Consider the following 18,571-nt stretch of genomic DNA (forward strand, 5'->3'; position numbering starts at 1 on the left):
ATTACAGGTGCTTAGCCTATCAGTTTACAAGGACGTCAATAAAGGTTAAGAATAGGTGGTTTCTGGAGATGAGGTGCTCTGAATTTGTGCATTGTATGCACTGGAATTTCAACAAAAATATTTGTAGCCCTTGAAGGATTAAGTTTGAGGACAAATTTTCTACCATCCCTTTGTGACTAAAAATGGAGCCTTTAAATGTTTTGACTATTTATATAGCCATAATCAGATTCTTCTGGGACAGTTAGTTATAAAGACTAAACATATAAATATGATTACCCCAGTTCTTTTGAATAAATTGTAAGTATCATTACAGGGTTAAACTGTGGAATACTCTATTATTAAATGTGATGACGGCCACTAATTTGAAGGGTCTGAGAGATGACAAATTAATAGACAAATTAATGGAAGCTCAAGTTATTAGTGGCAATTGGTCTTGAGGGCTCTTATCACCTTCCTACTTACAAATAGCATGTCTTAAATGCCAATTGTGAAAGAGTGACCACAGAAGAAAGTTATTGTTTTTCTGTCCATGTTTAAGAGTTTCCTGGTCAGTAGAAATATGGTTGTCCACTAAATAGGACAAATAAAGACTTCTTGTGTTCTGTACAACTAAAAGGGCAAGGCACTAATCCAAGAGAATAATTTCAGAAATTTTGATGAACCATACTTTGTTTTGCTGTTGTTGACTGGGCAAATTAAGCAGGACTAATAAACCAGTGGTGAAGAAACCTAGCTTCTTGTGATGTATGGCCACAGCTAATGCATAGATATGGGCACTGTCTTGTTGATGTCACTTGAAATGAGATTCAGCCAAAGTTGTGCCATCTTGGTGTATTGCATGCACTGGTTTCAGGAATTATAGAAGTGATGGTGAACCTTTTTTTCCTCGGGTGCCAAAAGAGCATGCCTGACTGCTATTGCACGTGCATGAGTGCCCACACCCCATATTCAATGCCTGGGGAGGGCAAAAACTGCTTCCCACTCCACCCCCCGAAGGCCCTCTAGAGGCTGAAAACAGCCTGTTTCCCAACTTCTGGTGGGGCCAGTAGGCTCATGTTTTGCCCTCCCTAGGCTCTAAAGGCTTCCCTGGAGCTGCGGGAGGGCAAAAATGCCCTTCCCATCCCTCTGGAGGCTCTCTGGAAGCCAAAAACATCCTCCCAGAGCCTCTGTGCAACCCAAAAATAAGCTGACCGGCATACACATGCACATTGGAACTGAGCTAGGGCAACGGCTCATGTGCCAGCAGATATGGCTCCGCATGCCATCTATGGCACCCGTGCCACAGGTTCGCCATCACTACATTATAGAATAGAAATATTTGGATGTAAGATCCATTACTTGAATTTTATATCATTGCGCCAAATAAATTTGTAAATGAACAAAGTCCTGTTTCGTTTCTTAGAAAGTCTTGCAGCTACCTATCTGACAGCTTGAATCTTCAGATAGAATCCCCTTTGCCATGGAGAATGTTCTTTCTCCAAAACAAAATGAGAATCAATAGGAAACTACTGACTCCTGCCAGATTTCATAAAAGTCCAGTGCCATCTTGTGACTAAATTCTATAATGACACTGTCCGCATACCCTTCAACGTTTTATAGAGGTACAGACATTTTTTATATTGTACCTTTCTTGTTTCATTCTAAGGAGCATATCTCGGCAGCATCATGCTTTTATTTCCAAATTCTTTATGCTGCATATAGTATTGCATTGACTTCTGAAATCGCAGTGTTGTTGAGCTGACTAATAAGAGAAGAATAAACAAATCTGATCAAAAGGCTTAAGACAGAAAAGGATTTGCTTTGACAAAAAAGGACCAAAAATATATAAAGGGTGTCTATATGTATATTCTATTGTAAAGTAAGTTCTATTGTGCTCATTTTTTAGGTATGATCAGAATAGCAGCAGAAAATAAACCTTATCAGCAGCAGTGTGCAAAATTGCAGAACTGTGTGTGTGCAAATGTGAGCACACATCCCCGATTGACTTTTCCTTACTGCTGCTCCTAATAAGTACAGCTATAATAGCAACAAATCCCAACCATCTCTGATCAAAAGAATGACTGAATTGAACCAGATTTATTCCCAGGTATAAAAGCTTTAGGACTGCGATTTCAGTAATACATAATAAACGCACTGTTAAATGAATTTAAATCATAAAGACCATCCACTTCAGTGCATGACATCAGGAATCTACAATCATTTTTCAACCCATGGGTTACACTTGGCTTTTAAGGGGTGTGCAAGTCAACTTTCAAAAACTGCCGGAACAAAATCTGAATTTCATTTATTTAATTCAGTGTAATTAATTCAGCGTAGGTACTATGACTATTTTCTTTAACTCTCCCTTTCTTTCTGTCATGTTAAGTATTAACTATTCATTAACTCTCCTTTTCTGTCATGTTAAAAATTAAAATTCAGCGGTAACCTTTGGAGGGCTGCACCCAAGATATAGGGATTACCTGTGACTTCGCAGGCTGCTTAAAGGTATTTTCAGATTCTTTCCCCCAAAGGAAAGATGGGTTAAATGCTTACCTGCTTTATTTTATGAGTTATCTGCCACATTCTTGCACAGAATTCAGAACAGCATTCATGAATTTATCCTAGAAAATTTCCTATGGTTTAGACCCAAATCTGTTTTGTTTCAAATGTAACTGTGGGCAATGCTTTGGGATATACCAGGATATTGATTTACCAAAGACAAAAAACAGAAAACAGAGAGTACCTTGCCAAATATGGACAGTTGGTGGATAAAACTGACTTATCCCTTTGCCTTATGGCACTTTAGCTATTTGGCATAAGCCATTCTAAGTAAGACAGCTTCCCACATCTATAAGGAGCAGGGTGCCAAGAATTCCAGAAAATAAATTATCCTCTTTCTAGTTCAAATATGTTTAAAATAAATACATGGTTTAGGGGAAGGGGGGAAAATCAGCCACATATGTCGATGGTTTAAATTGACCCACTGTATTAACTTCCATACTTCTGAAAGAGAGGTTTATCAAGGATTTTTCAGTGCTGCTGAGGCAAGCTGGTCCACAGCTGTTTGTGTGAGTGCCCAGAGGAATGTGTTTTCCGTGGAGCATGCCACCTTGAACCACTTTATTTTTTAAAATCCAAAGGATTTGTTACATCAGGGTTTTCAAAACATTTTTTTGCCAGAAGTGTTAATGTGTGTCATTAAAGCTGCCAAGATGCGCATGGCATACCGAGACCCTCGCCTGCGTTTATAGAAACTGACATAAGAATGTTAAAGAAAACAGAGCAGAGATATGGAGAGTGACAGCTGATTATTTATTTTTACATATTTTTCAAAGTATCAATAAATCCATTTGAGACTTCATGACTTGAGTGGTTGTAAGAGCAGCAAAGAATGAGTTATAATTAAGACCCATTCTTTTTCAACACACACCAAGGGAAATTGAAAGAAGGGATAGCCACAGAATGAACTTTGAGCTGTCAAATGAAGTTCAATTACGTAAAGAAGAAAATAAAACTGGTGACAGTTAAAGTGAATGTGATGAATAAGCTACAGTACAGAGACTTGCCCCTGACTTAGGGTTATCTTTAGGCAAGCAAAATCTTGAGGCATCTGGGTGGTGGTAGAGTAGACTCAGTGACCTTGGTCAACTGCAGAAATGACAAATTCACTTCTAAGCTTCGATTAACAAAATGCAGGTGCTATTTACATATAATATTATATGGCCATACTAATAAACTGTATTGTAGCTTTATACAATAGCCTATGTACAATCTATTTAGAAATGGTCCTACTGCATTTCCATAACTGAACCATGAACTACTCAAGCATGTTTTAGCCTAGTCTAGAAAACAATACAATTTGGGCCATTCATCACATTTCCACAGTGAGGAATGGTTTCAAAGTGGAAGAAGAACTTTGTGCTTTATATCAGGGCTGTCAAACTCCTGGATGTGTCACATGCTGCCGATGCCCATGGCCAGTTTAGTGAAGGGGGGGGGGAAGTCCCAATACATCACATGATGTACAAATGCATCTCGTGAGGGTGCAAATTTGACACCCCTGCTTTACAACATCAGTAGCAAGTGATCCCCCCACCCACCCAATTGCTTGGGTGGCACTCAGTGAGTTACACAACCTGAAAAACAGTGGTGAGCTCTATGAATTTTGTGCCCATCCTGACTGGTATATGAAAACTACAGAGAACAGGGAAATGAGTGCACATATATACCAAGTGAAGCAGAGACCTTAAGCAGCAAAATTTGCAGTGCAGTGGCCATAATAAATATAAGGATTATTGCAGAATAGAATAGAATAGAATAGAATAGAATTCTTTATTGGCCAAATGTGATTGAACAGACAAGGAATTTGTCTAGTGCATATGCTCTCGGTGTACATAATAGAAAATATACATTTGTCAAGAATCATGAGGTACAGCACTTGATTGTCATAGGGTACAATAAGTAACCAGGAAACCATCAATATTAATATAAATTGTAAGGATACAAGCAAAAAGTTAAAGTCATAAAGTCATAAGTGGGAGGAGATGGGTGATAGGAATGATGAGAAGACTAATAGTAATGGCAATGCAGTCTTAATGAATAGTTTGACAGTGGTGAGGGAATTATTTGTTTATTAGAGTGATGACATTCAGGGAAAAACTGTTCTTTTGTCTAGTTGTCTTGGTGTGCAGTGCTCTGTAGCATTGTTTTGAGGGAAGGAGATGAAACAATTGATGTCCAGGATGTGAGGGGTCAGTAAATATTTTCACGGCTCTCTTTTTGACTCATGCAGTATATAGGTCCTCAATGAGAGCAATTCACTAAGGCAATTCACTTTGTCAGCACCATCTTAGATTCAGGATGGGGGAATTCAAAATGGGGGATTCAAGATAGCGGGAGGAATATAGTAAATTGGATAAGAAATTGTTCTGAGTGAAGGTAAACTTAGAACAAGAATTGTTAACAATACTGCAAAGAAGAGAGTATGATCAAGGCAACCCACATATATAATCAATCTTGAGCTAAATCTTGAGTTTAGAAAATAATGGACAGGTTTGGGACAAGAAATTGAGAAACCCACACAAAACTCTGAAAGTTCCTGTACTTGCCACCTGGATAGCAGACTACGGTAGCATTGCTTTCTTTCTATTTAAATCACAGCTCTCACTTATGAATACATACACACACACAAACATACACACACACACACATACATATGTATCATATTTTTGCTGAATTTGAAAATTAAGGGAGACTAGGATAGATCTATTTCGGCCTTATTCTGGGCTCATCAGCTAGCCTCACTGGGATTTGAAGCAGCCTTTGCCTTGTAAGGCAGAAAATTAACCTCTAGGCTACAGTATCTAATTCCTTCAGCTGTATACAGAGAGAGAGGGACAGAGAGAGAGAGAGGAAACTGATTAATGAAAGTTATGTGAATAACTTTTAGCATCTTTTGTTCTTTTTTTAGTTATTCATAAGTGATTACTCTGAAGATGGTTCATGGACAAATCTAGCCAATCTTTCAGTGAACATTCCTATAACATTCCTATAACTTCCAAACATTTCTTATCCATACAAATCCTACACAGAGATTCTGCAGCAGATCATAGAATAAAACCAAAAGAAGGGTGCATCTTGTTCCCATGTGCAAATAGAGCCCACTCCTTGTGAAAGAAGGCTTAATGAAATCTGCATTTCTGACAGATGAAAAGGCTTTCTTATTTCTCTTCAGAAGTTTGCTGTTCAACGAGTCCTTTAAAATCTTGCTTCTTAAATGTGGATTTCCTCCTTTGTTTTCAGAAAAGTAATTGCAGCAATTACTTAATAAATCATATGCATGTACAAAGGTACGGCAAACACTATTTGGCAATCAAGCTTTAGATGCATAGTTTTGTATGCACATTTGTGAGAAGGTCGTGGTTTAGAGCAAAAGCATCTTTTAAAATGATTTCTTATTTTTATGGTTAAATATTGCCGTTTACACCCCTCCTCAGCACTTTGCTCACAATTAATAACTTGTTTTGGATGTACCTGTTGCTAGCATTTAATTTCTGTTTAGCACATTTTACATAAAATATGGCCATGTGTCAGTGTATAGTTCCTGCTTGATGTTGCATATAATTCTTATAATATTCTGAATGGCATGTGCTAATTATTTAGTACAATAGCTCATCTTATGGAGCTGTAAGTCTGGGAAATGAAGGGTGGTAATTACCTGGAATGAGGATTTCTTCATTGTTGTTGTTGAGACCAAAGAGTGGGAGGGGAAAAATTCAAAATCAAAACAGCTTTCAGTTCAAAATTATTCAAGACGTGCTGAAAGAGTTAATACTTTTTGACAAGTTTATAACTAGCAAGTCTGGAATTTCTGGCTTTGAGGGCCGGGGTTTGGTGAAATGTACAGTAATTATGAAATCCTCACTCTGATTCGAATATATATTTTTGTTATGCTAACAAATTCCATCTCCCATTTTATAAACTAACTTTCTTGGACCTCTTTCCATCGGCACTTTCCTCACTCTTGCATTTAGCATTTGTCTGCATGTTCCAGAGCTTCCTAATTTAGTTTGACTTGCCTGCCTTGACCTACAAAGGGGGCAGGAAGATGAAAGCAACAAAAGAAGATCAAAATAAAAGAAAGCTTTGCCAATAAAATAGTGATTTACTAGACACAAAGAAAGATCCTACTTTACATCAGAATAGATGCTTTCAATTCCTTGTCAAAACTCAAGAAGGTATGACCTTGACAAAATACTTCAGGTTTTATTTCGCTCTGTTTTATTTTATTTTATTTTATTATATTGAGCTATCCTTTGGCAAAAGGGAAAGCGGAACTTGAGTCAGAGGAAGACTCCAAAAGACAGAACGTTTTAAAGTCCTATGGGGAAAAAAAAAGAATTTGTCCCTTTTCAGATTTCCTACCCCCTTGAATTTAATAACTGTACCATGTTTATTTCAGAATGTTTCTCTACGTTTCTGTGGTTTAGTTCTGGACTTTGATTTGTCCATTGCATAATAATCTCTCACAAACTTGCTTGAATATTGGATCTCATTGTTTTGCCGCATGTTTTGAAAGAGCTTCAGCTGATAGACAGATGGCTTGATATTCTCCTGTAGAATTCTTTGATACAAAGAACTTATGCTTTGATTTGCTTTGAAGCTCATTTGTCTCGATGATGGCAAATCGGCCAGTATTTTTTTTAAAAAAAACTATGTCCATGAATGCATGGTTTTGTTGTTTTTCAACTGACTGGAAGCCCGGGAGAAAAGTATAAATGGTGACTAAAAAGTAGTTTGTAAGGGTTTTTTTTACCAGGCATGGTTCCCCTACTGGGTTACTAAGAAAGACCTGCATCTGAGGAGAAAGAGAAAAAGAAGAAAGGTGTTTTTTTAAAACAATTAAAGCTGGCTTTTATTCTTGCATATATGTCCATTGTGATGTCTTAGCTTTGTGGGAGTGTGGGTGGGTGCATTCATTCACCATGTCTACATATAATTTTATACATTTATAAGCATATGCAGTATATTTGTAATAAGACTTGCAATTGGCACTTGCTTTCTGTCAAATGGAGAACTGGGAGCCCACAATAGCAGAGGAATTATATATTGGGGGTGAAAATTGTCTGATCCCTGGACTGAATCTCTTCATAAGTGACTGCCAAAATATTTCAGTCCAGACAGGAGGGAGTTGGGGTTAAGTTGGCATCAGCACAGGACAAAAATCAGTGAATGCAATGCAGAGAGGTTTAAGTCCCTGACTGTGATTGTAATTTTTTCCAGACTGATCAGCATCATTGCTATCCTTTTGGGGAAACAGCTTCACAGTTTAGTTCTTTATTTTTATTTTTTGAGCAAGGCATGACGTGTCTGTAGAATCTTTGCAGTGAACATTTCATTGTGATTATACAAGCCAAAGTTTGTGATATGTATACTGTACATGCAGTAGTGGGCAGCCAAAATGTTTACTGCCACACTGTGGGTGTGGCTTATTTTGTGGGTGTGGCTTGATGGACATGTGACTAGGTAGGAGTGGCTTGCCAGACATGTGACAAGATGGGAGTGGATTGAATGATCATCATCGTTCACGTGAACTGTTAAGTCCTCGACTTATAACCTCACCAGTGTCGCTCTCTGGGGTGAGAATTTGCTTGGCATTTCACGTGCTCTTCTTCCTGGGTCACCCCCTGCCTCAGGCTGGGTAGCTAGGCGAATGGGTGCCGATCAGCTGTTGAGAAAAGAAGGGGGAGGAAATAGGCCCCCTGCAACACATGTTGGTGTTGGTCTCCCTGCTGTTTTCTGAGGAGGAGGAAGAGGATGGGAGGGGGAGATGGTCAGATAAAGCTGGGCACAAAGCTTTATTTCCACTAGTGGAACTGCATTCCACCCCGTCCTGCCTGCTGCCCACCCCTGTGTACATATCCAGGAGATCAAAATCAACCCTGCAGGTAAAAATCAGTTGTTTAATAAAATGCCATGAAACCTCATCATAACTAATTAGAGGAAATTATTATTCCAAATATCCATTTAATACAAAAGTATATAATCACAGCAATTTATATCATTTGCTTGATGATGTCATTATGCAAACGATGCCATGTGCATATTTTCTATAATACTACTCATACAACAGGACATTTATCAGTTTTACTTAACTGTTGAACAAGAATTCCTATAACACACATTTTTTAAAATCCAAGAACAGAGCTAAATATTTTTCACAAAATAGCAAAGAACCTTATTAAATCGATCTGTAATGCTGTCAAGGAGAAAAACTGATTCTAACTTTTTAGTTGTTTAAAGAAACCTGGTACCTTTTATAATTTAATAATAAGCTATATCATGATAGTTCTTGAATTGCAATTGTGGTGAATATCTGTAGCTTGGATGTAGGATGAGAGTGAAGGGTCATTCTCTGAGCTTGTGGATTGGTTTCCAAACATTTTACCAGGCTAGGTAACATCTGCAGCAGAGTTTAGGGGTTGTCATTCAAAGATGACACCCCCTAAACTATTTATTTGTTTGTTTGGTTGGTTGGTTGGTTGCTTACTTACTTACTTACTTACGTACTTACTTACTTACTTACTTACTTACTTACTTACTTACTTACTTACTTACTTACTTACTTACTCCCCCACTCCCAGAGGACTCTGGATGACTTATAACTAAATACAACAATATAAATACCCTTCAAATATAAAATATAAGACCCCCTAAAAACAGTACAATATAAACCCCCTTAAAATCAACATAGAACAGTTTAAAACCCACAATGAACATTCACAACAGGTAAAAACCAAACATATCTTTCCTGGTCGTGGAATACCCTATGATCAACAACCCCAGGCCTGCCGGAAAACCCAGATATTTATGGCTTTCTGGAAGGCTAGTAGGATGGAGGCAGTCTGGATCTTGGCGGGTAGCTGGTTCCAAAGAGACGGAGTTTCCACAGAGAAGACCCTCCCCTGCAGGTGTGACATTGTTTAGCTGATGGGACCCAGAGAAGGCCAACTCTGTGGGACTGTATCAGTCACTGGGAGGTATACGGTAGGAGGCGGTCTCAAAGATAGTCTGGCTCCAAGCCATGTCTGGCTTTAAAGCCATGTAGGGCTCTTATTGGTCCAATTTAACAAACGGTTCACCCAGAATAGAAAATGTGACTGTGGGTGCATGCATGCATCCATCAACAAACATGGGAATTCCATCTCAGGCTATGTCCGCATATACATGCAGCATCAAAAACCACAATGATATAGGATGGGATTACACCCAAGCAGGTAAGAGGAACAGACCCACCTGCAGGTTGCCACAACCAGTTTGCTTGAACCAGCCCAAACCGGCTGAATCCCACTTCTGATGTCATTGTTGCTATGTTTATAAGGACTTCAGTGTGTCAAGTGAGGGTCTTGTGATAGGTCATCACTGAGTCTTTTTGATGGGTCTTGTGATAAGGAGATTACATTAGGTCAGAGTCATTGGGAGGTGAACTGCTGATGGGGGCAGGTTGCATGGATTGCTTGAGGGTCACTGCTGTCTCTGGTTGGCTGGGCTGAAGATATTACCTAGTCTGGTAACAAAATGTTCAGAACCAACCCACAAGTTCGGAGAACTAACCTTCATCTTCATAATCCTTGATTTATAGTCCTAATTGGGGTCATAATTTTGGCCACTAAATAATGCAGTTATTAAGCAAGTCATCATATGACTGGATCTCATTTGCAACCATTTTTCCACAGTTGTTAACCAAATTATATGGTCTTAAATAAAACAGGCAATCATTAAGCAAATTTGGCTTCCCCTATTGACTCTGCAAGAGGGATCTTGGAAACTTAGTGGACAAACCAGCTAAACACAAGCTAGAAGTATGTAGCAGCTGCCAAAAAAGCCAATGCAATCCTAAATTGCATTAATAGAGGGATACAATATAGGACAAGGGAGGTACCAATACCACTCTATAAAGCCTTAGTTAGGCCATATCTACAGTACTGCATTCAATTTTGGCCACCACACTACAAAAAAGACATTGAAACTCTAGAGAAAGTGCAGAGGAGAACAACCAAGATGATTAGGGCACTAGATACTGTAACATACAAAGAGTGGTTGCAGAAACTGGGCATGGTCAGCCTGGCGAAGAGAAGGACCAGGGGGTCAAAGTGTTTTCCAAGGCACCAGAAAGTGAGACAAGGAACAATGGATGGAAACTGACCAAGGAGAGATTCAACCTCAAAATAAAGAGAAAGTTTCTGACAGTGAGAGTGATCAACCAGTGGGACAGCTTGCCTGCGGTGGTTGTGAGAGCATCAATGTCAGGCAGAAGCCAGAATGCTTGGAGGTCTTGGCCTGCCACATTATGCTATGTTATTTTGGAATGTTTCTTGCTGTGAGAAGTTGGGACGGGTGGTTGCATGAGGAGTTAGAGGTATACAAAATAAATTCCTTTTAGAAATTCAAGGTCATCTTTTGTCAGCACCAGGCTGGAAGAAGATGGGCGTGCATGGACCCGGTGACAACCTACATTGTTTAGTTGATGGAACCTGGAGGAGGCTGGTTCTGTTTGGTCTAATAGGCCTCTGGGAGGTATGTGGCAGGAGATGGTCCCACAAATAGTCAGGCCCTAAGCCATGTAGGGCTTTTTAGTTCATAAACAACACCTTGAATTGTGACCGGAGACTAATCGGTAGCCAGTGCAGCACACGGAATATTGGTGTTATATGGGCATACCAAGGTGCTATTGCTAACATTTTGTCAGCCACCCTGAGTCTAAGGACAAGGGCGGCATAAAAATCAAATAAATAATAAATAAATAAATAAATAACAGATCGCGTGACTGCATTCTAAACTATCTGCAGTCTCTAAACACTCTTCAAGGGTAGCCCCATGTAGAGCGCATTGCAATAATCAAGATATGAGGTAATGAGGGCCTGAGTGATTGTGCGCAAGGCCTCCTGGTCTAAATAGGGCCGTAACTGGTACACCAGGTCCCCTTGGCCACAGTGAAAACATGGTGTTCAAGATTTAGCTGTGGATCCAGGAATTATGATTAGTGGTCCATGTGATGAACTTGTGGATGTGGGACAGGAGAATGAACTGTAAACTGGAAGTAGAAATCCTGGGGAAATCAGATTTGGATTTCCCCAGAGACGTGTCAAGATGGTTCTAAGAATAAATTGGAACTTTGAGGAACTCATTGCCTCCGACTTTGATTTAAACTTAGATGTTAATTGGAAGGCTGACAGCAGTGATGGGCTCCTACAGGAATGGTCAGGAATGCAGTTCTGGTAGCAAAATTTGGAGCTCCACCCCAGAGCACCCAGTTTGCACTGAAAGATGTTGAAACAAAATGTATAAGCCACGCCCACAGTGTGGTAGTAAAAATTTTGGTAGCCCATCACTGGCTAACAGCCAACACTTGAGACTTTCAAGAAGAGATTGGACTGCCATTTATTTAAAATGGTGTAGGGACTCCTGCTTGAGCAGAATTAGATGACCTACAAAGTCTCTTCCAACTCTAGTAATCTAATATTCTGTTGAAAGGTGGCTAGGAAGATTTCAAATTGTCATCTCGTGACCACAAAATGTTGCAGCTGTTGTAAATGCAAGCCAAACACCTGAATTGTGATCACATGATCACAATCACGGTTGTAACTTTGAGGATGAGCTGTAAGTCACTTTTTTCAAGGCTGCCGTAAATGAATAATCATAAGTTTAAAAATATAACCATGCCGCCATTTTATATCTCACATGAATAAGATAAACTTGTTTGCAGAAAAGGAATTGTCTGTTTTTGCATTAAACTTAAACAATTTCACATTATAATTTTTCTTTCAGATATTTTGGGTTGCATACATTTGAAAAGAATCTAAACAACCAGGCCTTTTCTAAATAGCCTTGTTAGTGACATGAACACTATCGTTTTGTTTTTAAGCAAGAAGGCCTATGCTAAAAATAACTGAAAAGTGTAACACAATTTCTAATCACAGACACACAGGAATCTATGGACACCTACAGTACTTTCCGTAATTAAACATGAAGTTACCTATCAAAACATTTTAAGGGAAAATGTATTACTTTGGGGATTATCTGTTTTGTTTATTAACTTAATGATAAACTCACCTTTCACCTGCAGTAGAAGATTGTTCAGCCTTGACAGAAAGTAAATACCTTGTATATGAAATTAAGCAAAACACATTTATATTAGGGAAAAATGTTCAGAAATAAGACTTTATGGGCCATTATTAAATGTGGTGTTAAGTATACTTTGGGTCTATCTTTATGTTTCATTTGCTTTTTCTTGACATGCTAACTCTGAAGGTAAGAGTGCCTATGATGAAGATATTTTGCAGGAGAGACGGAGTAAAGACACAGACACAAGAGCTGGATTTAAAACTGGGTCATTTTTATTAAAATAAATTTGCATAATTTATTTAAATAAATTTGCATAATTAACACAATTAACCTATGACCCTAACAAGGACCCGCAGGGTCAAATAATTGCTTCTGGGGCGGAAAATGATGTAGAATAAACTTCCGGGGCAACTTATGGGCGTAGCTCCATGCCAATCCAGGTGAGGGACCACTCCCTCACCTGAGACCTTGCCATGCACTTGCATGTGGGAGGTCCCGCTGGCTAACCCCTAGAAGGGGAATTAAATAGGCGGGACCCAAAGACAGGTTCCCCCCAACTGCTCAGGTCGTCAAAACCACAAGCCTTTGGAGAGAACCTGTCAATCATCCCCAAAGATGCCCAATGGAGAACACGCAGTTGCTAAACCACCACCCAGTTTTCCGCCCCTAACCTGCCTACCCAAATGACCAAAGGTAAGCCAATTAACCTAAAACAGGTGCAAGCACCCCCTAGCTGCTTATCCGTCTCCACAGTGTAGAATAGGCGAAAAAACGGTCCTGGTTAAATCACCAGAACCGCCAAAAATTCCTATTCGGCCCCCCTATGGCGACCCCTGTGGCACACTGTAAAATAGGGAGGGCAGGCGGGTGTCTGCTAGACATGAGTCCGGGCGAAAAGGCTGACTCCGAGCCTGCAAGCCCTTTTATAGGACCGGCAGGCTCCGCCCGGACTACGTCACATCAGGCCACCCTGGCCTGATTATTTTGGCCAAAATCTCGTGAAGCCTCACGAGATCTCGGCAGCAAACAAGATGGCGGCTGCCGCCGGTTTCCGTGTCCCCCGATGCCTCCTGCAAAATGCGCTGGGGGATAAAGACCACCGGCGGTATTTTTAAAGTTTGCAGTAATAAAGCAATTAGTGCATTTTGTAACATCCCTCCAATCAGTATTCAGACACTTATGGATTTAATCATTTGTTTGTCTAACCATCAATCCATGTATCATATTTCAGTGACTAGAATATGTACATCAACAGAGAGAAATAAATATGAATCCCTGCTTGGGCATGGAATTTGATAGATGGTTTTTGGAAAAGAGCAAAGCTTAGAGATAGTAGAACAGATGTTTAAGATTTCATTTGAATCCCAAAGATTCTGCCATTGGTATTTTGGTCTTCCTCTTTGAAATGGCTATACATTTGTGTTAATAATAGTGAATTTAATTAATTAAAGGTCTCACTGCACTAGTTCTGTTTTCCAGGCTAATTTTTGTTCATAGTGTCTTGAGAGCATAACAAAGAACAAAGGCTTTCAACTACGGAAGTGCTGACATATCCAAAATTGACAAATATCCAAAATATTATTAGATACAAGGACATTTTAACAGAAAATGGAAAATTGAAACAAAAAAAACATTTAGAAAAACAAGGAATTGAGTTAGATTGCTATAGATATATGTAAATACAATCAAGTATAAAGAGGATTTTAAAGAATATGGTTTTAATTTTGGAAAGTCAGAATTGGATGAGATACTGATAGGAACAGATGAAAAATGATAAAAATCTATATAATTACTTGCTACAGGTAAAAATGGAAGAAGCAATGGAAGAAACAATGATATCTTGGGCAAGAAACTTTGGTTACACAATTGAATAAGAAAAATGGCAACAGCTATGGGAAAAAATTATAAATTAACAATGGCAACAGCTAATGTCCCTGGAGAAATAGCTGGAAGACCATCCCGAGATCTATTAGAATAAAAAAAACACAATAGAAGAGAAGAGAAAGAGGAAAGGAAAGAAGAAAGGGAGAGGGTGTTAAGGAGAGAAAAAGAGGATAGGAGAGAAGGGAAGAGGTAGGAAGAGGAGAGCAGTAGGAGAGTGGAAAGGGATGCAGAGAAAGGCAGAAAAGAGGGAAAATAAAATAAGAGTAGAGGCAGAAGAAGAGAGAGAAGGATTGTGGAGAATAAAAGGGGGGAGTAAGGGATGGTAAAAAAGCAGTCTCAATGGTATAAAAATAATAATTGTCTTAATGAATCAGAAAACATGTATAAGAGTATTATATTATTATTGAGAAAATGAAATTGTATATTTGTGATGTAGATGTGAAATAAAATGAAAAAAATGTAAAAAACAAAGAAGAAAGAACTATCCATGCACCCTGAATTTTTGGGATGAGGATGGAATAAAATATGTAATACACATCAGAGAATATAACGAATGTTAACATGCTTGTGAAGAAGGCACAGAAGAGGCTGTACTTCCTAAGAATGCTCAGGAAGATAAATCTATCTCAGCATCTATTGTTGTCCTACTATTGCAGCACCATTGAGAGCATCCTAACATATGGCATTCTCGCATGGTGTGGGAGCAGCTCCATAGCGGATAAAAAAGCTTTACAGAGAATCATTAGAACTGCCCAGAATATAATTGGGCTCCAGCTACCATCCTTGGATGATATCTTCACATTTCGCTATTTTAGAAAGGTGCACAACGTTCTCAGAGATTCTTCTCATCCTGCTTACAATCTTTTTGGACTGCTGCCTTCTGGCAGAAGATAGCGAACAATTAAAACTCGAAACACATGTTTTCTGAACAGTTTTTATCCCAGAGCTATAATTGCTCTTAACAATGTACTAGGGGGTCATCATCAGTGAACTGCTGGAGAATACTACTTGGTCTGTTGGGTGAATGTTCAGGTGGGAAATTGTGGAAGATTGAACATGTTCATTTGGATTGTTATGTATGTTGAGATTGGTCTTTGGTGCCATACAAATTTATTTATTTTTATTAATAATATACAGCATTTAAGATATAAAGGTGGCTTGTTGAATAATAAACCGTAAATGCCAGCTGAGGGACTTTGGGAGAAATCATTCACTCTCAACTCAATTCATCTCACAGGATTATTGTTCTGGGGAAACTAGGAGGAGAAAGAAGTATTGGGTATGCTCGCTGCCTAGTTATAAAATAATAAAGGTGAGATAATTGATCATGTAATAATTGATTTTATTTGTTATGTGAATTCTGATAAGGGTTAGCTTTTAAAGATCACACAAACAGATCTCCTCTGGGATGAACTGATTCTAACCTAGCTCTTCAGTTCTTCCAACAGTTCAGTTTATTTTCCTAACTATCCAATGTCTTCTTGATTTAAAGTTCAGAATGGAAGGGATCTTGAAAGTCTTAAATCACACACATACACAGAGAGAGAGAGAGATTCAAACAGGAGAACTTCATACCATTTCAGACAAGTGACTGTCCAGTCTCTTTTCCTCCAGTGATGAAGCACCCTCAATTTCTGAAAGCAAGCTGTTCCACTGCTTAATTGTTTTCACTGTTAGAAAGTTTCTCCTTAATTCAATGTTGTTTCTCTCCCTGACTAGTTTACCTGCATTGTTTCTTGTTCTGCCCTCTGGTGCTTTTGGAAACAAATTGACCCCTTTCTCTTTGTGGCACCCTCTTCAAAAACCTCAATGTTCTTTCTACCCTGTTTCTCTTTTTTGGCACAGATAGAACAATTGCCTGCATGTTTCTGGCCCTTTTAAAAATATGTGCAAAGATATTTAAAAGTTCATTGTTACTGTACCAAGTGCTAGTCTGCAGTGAATTTCTTGACTTTTTGTTTTGTTACTGTTAATAGTGAATTCTACAAGACAGAGAGACAAGTTATTTCATACAGATTATAGTTTGGGTTTTATTAACAAGAATAAAGTGTTTCCTAAGTCTATGGATATTGTAAATAATAGGGTAAATGTTTTGAAAATAAAACAAATCTAAGATACTCTTGACCTACAAATAATAAAGTTCTACAAAAAAAGAAATGTAGGAATGGTTATTTGGATCCCATTAAATATATGGGAATAATTATTTTAAGAAATGTTGTTAGACATTGCTAATATTAAAAATTTTGAACATAAACTAATAATGATATTAATAGTTGATTGAAAATGCATGGGAGTCCATGAGGAAGAATACATTTATTTATTTATTTATTTGTTGGACTTGTATGCCGCCCCTCTCCGAAGACTCGGGGCGGCTCACAACATGTAAAAACAGTCACAACAATCCAATTAATTAAAATTTAACGATTTAAGAAAAGAAACCCCATATGATAACAGACACACACACAAGCATACCATGCATAAATTGACGTGCCCAGGGGAGATGTTTAGTTTCCCCATGCCTGACGACAAAGGTGGGTTTTGAGGAGTTTTCGGAAGGCAGGAAGAGTAGGGGCAGTTCTAATCTCTGGGGGGAGCTGGTTCCAGAGAGCCGGTGCCGCCACAGAGAAGGCTCTTCCCCTGGGACCCGCCAACCGGCATTGTTTGGTTGACGGGACCCGGAAAAGGCCCACTCTGTGGGACCTTATCGGTCGCTGGGATTCGTGCGGCAGGAGGCGGTCTCGGAGATATTCTGGTCCGATGCCATGAAGGGCTTTAAAGGTCATAACCAACACTTTGAATTGTGACCGGAAATTGATCGGCAGCCAATGCAGACTGCGGAGTGTTGGTGAAACATGGGCGTACCTAGGTAAGCCCATGACTGCTCTCGCAGCTGCATTCTGCACGATCTGAAGTTTCCGAACACTTTTCAAAGGTAGCCCCATGTAGAGAGCATTACAGTAGTCGAACCTCGAGGTGATGAGGGCATGAGTGACTGTGAGCAATGAGTCCCGGTCCAGATAGGGCCGCAACTGGTGCACCAGGCGAACCTGGGCAAACGCCCCCCTCGCCACAGCTGAGAGATGGTTTTCTAATGTGAGCTGTGGATCGAGGAGGACGCCCAAGTTGCGGACCCTCTCTGAGGGGGTCAATAATTCCCCCCCCCCAGGGTGATGGACGGACAGATGGGATTGTCCTTGGGAGGCAGAACCCACAGCCACTCCGTCTTATCCGGGTTGAGTTTGAGTCTGTTGACACCCATCCAGGCCCCGACAGCCTCCAGGCACCGGCACATCACTTCCACCGCTTCGTTGACTGGGCATGGGGTGGAGATGTAAAGCTGGGTATCATCGGCATATTGATGATACCTCACCCCATGTCCTTGGATGATCTCTCCCAGCGGTTTCATGTAGATGTTAAATAGCAAGGGGGAGAGGACCGACCCCTGAGGCACTCCACAAGGGAGAGACCTCGGAGCCGACCTCTGACCCCCCACTAACACCGACTGCGACGGCCAGAGAGGTAGGAGGAGAACCACTGAAGAACAGTGCCTCCCACCCCCAACCCCTCCAACTGGCGCAGAAGGATACCATGGTCGATGGTATCGAAAGCCGCTGAGAGATCGAGGAGCACCAGGACAGAGGATAAACCCCTGTCCCGGGCCCGCCAGAGATCATCCATCAACGCGACCAAAGCGGTTTCCGTGCTGTAACCGGGCCTGAAGCCTGACTGTCGGGGACCTAGATAATCAGCTTCTTCCAAGGACCGTTGGAGCTGGAGCGCTACCACCTTCTCGACAACCTTCCCCATAAAGGGAAGGTTGGAGACTGGACGATAGTTGTTAAGTACGGCTGGGTCCAGGGAGGGCTTCTTGAGGAGGGGGCGCACAAGCGCTTCTTTATAGAGTGGTGGAAAAACTCCCCTCCCCAAGGAAGCGTTGGTAATCTCCTGGGCCCAGCTCCGTGTCACCTCCCTGCTGGCCGAGACCAACCAGGAGGGACACGGATCCAGTAAGCAGGTGGCAGAACTCACAGCTCCGATGGCCTTGTCCACTTCATCAGGTGTCACCAGATCAAACTCTTCCCAG

Source organism: Erythrolamprus reginae, chromosome 1, assembly GCF_031021105.1.
Source record: "Erythrolamprus reginae isolate rEryReg1 chromosome 1, rEryReg1.hap1, whole genome shotgun sequence".
In the NCBI taxonomy this organism is placed as follows: Eukaryota; Metazoa; Chordata; class Lepidosauria; order Squamata; family Dipsadidae; genus Erythrolamprus; species Erythrolamprus reginae.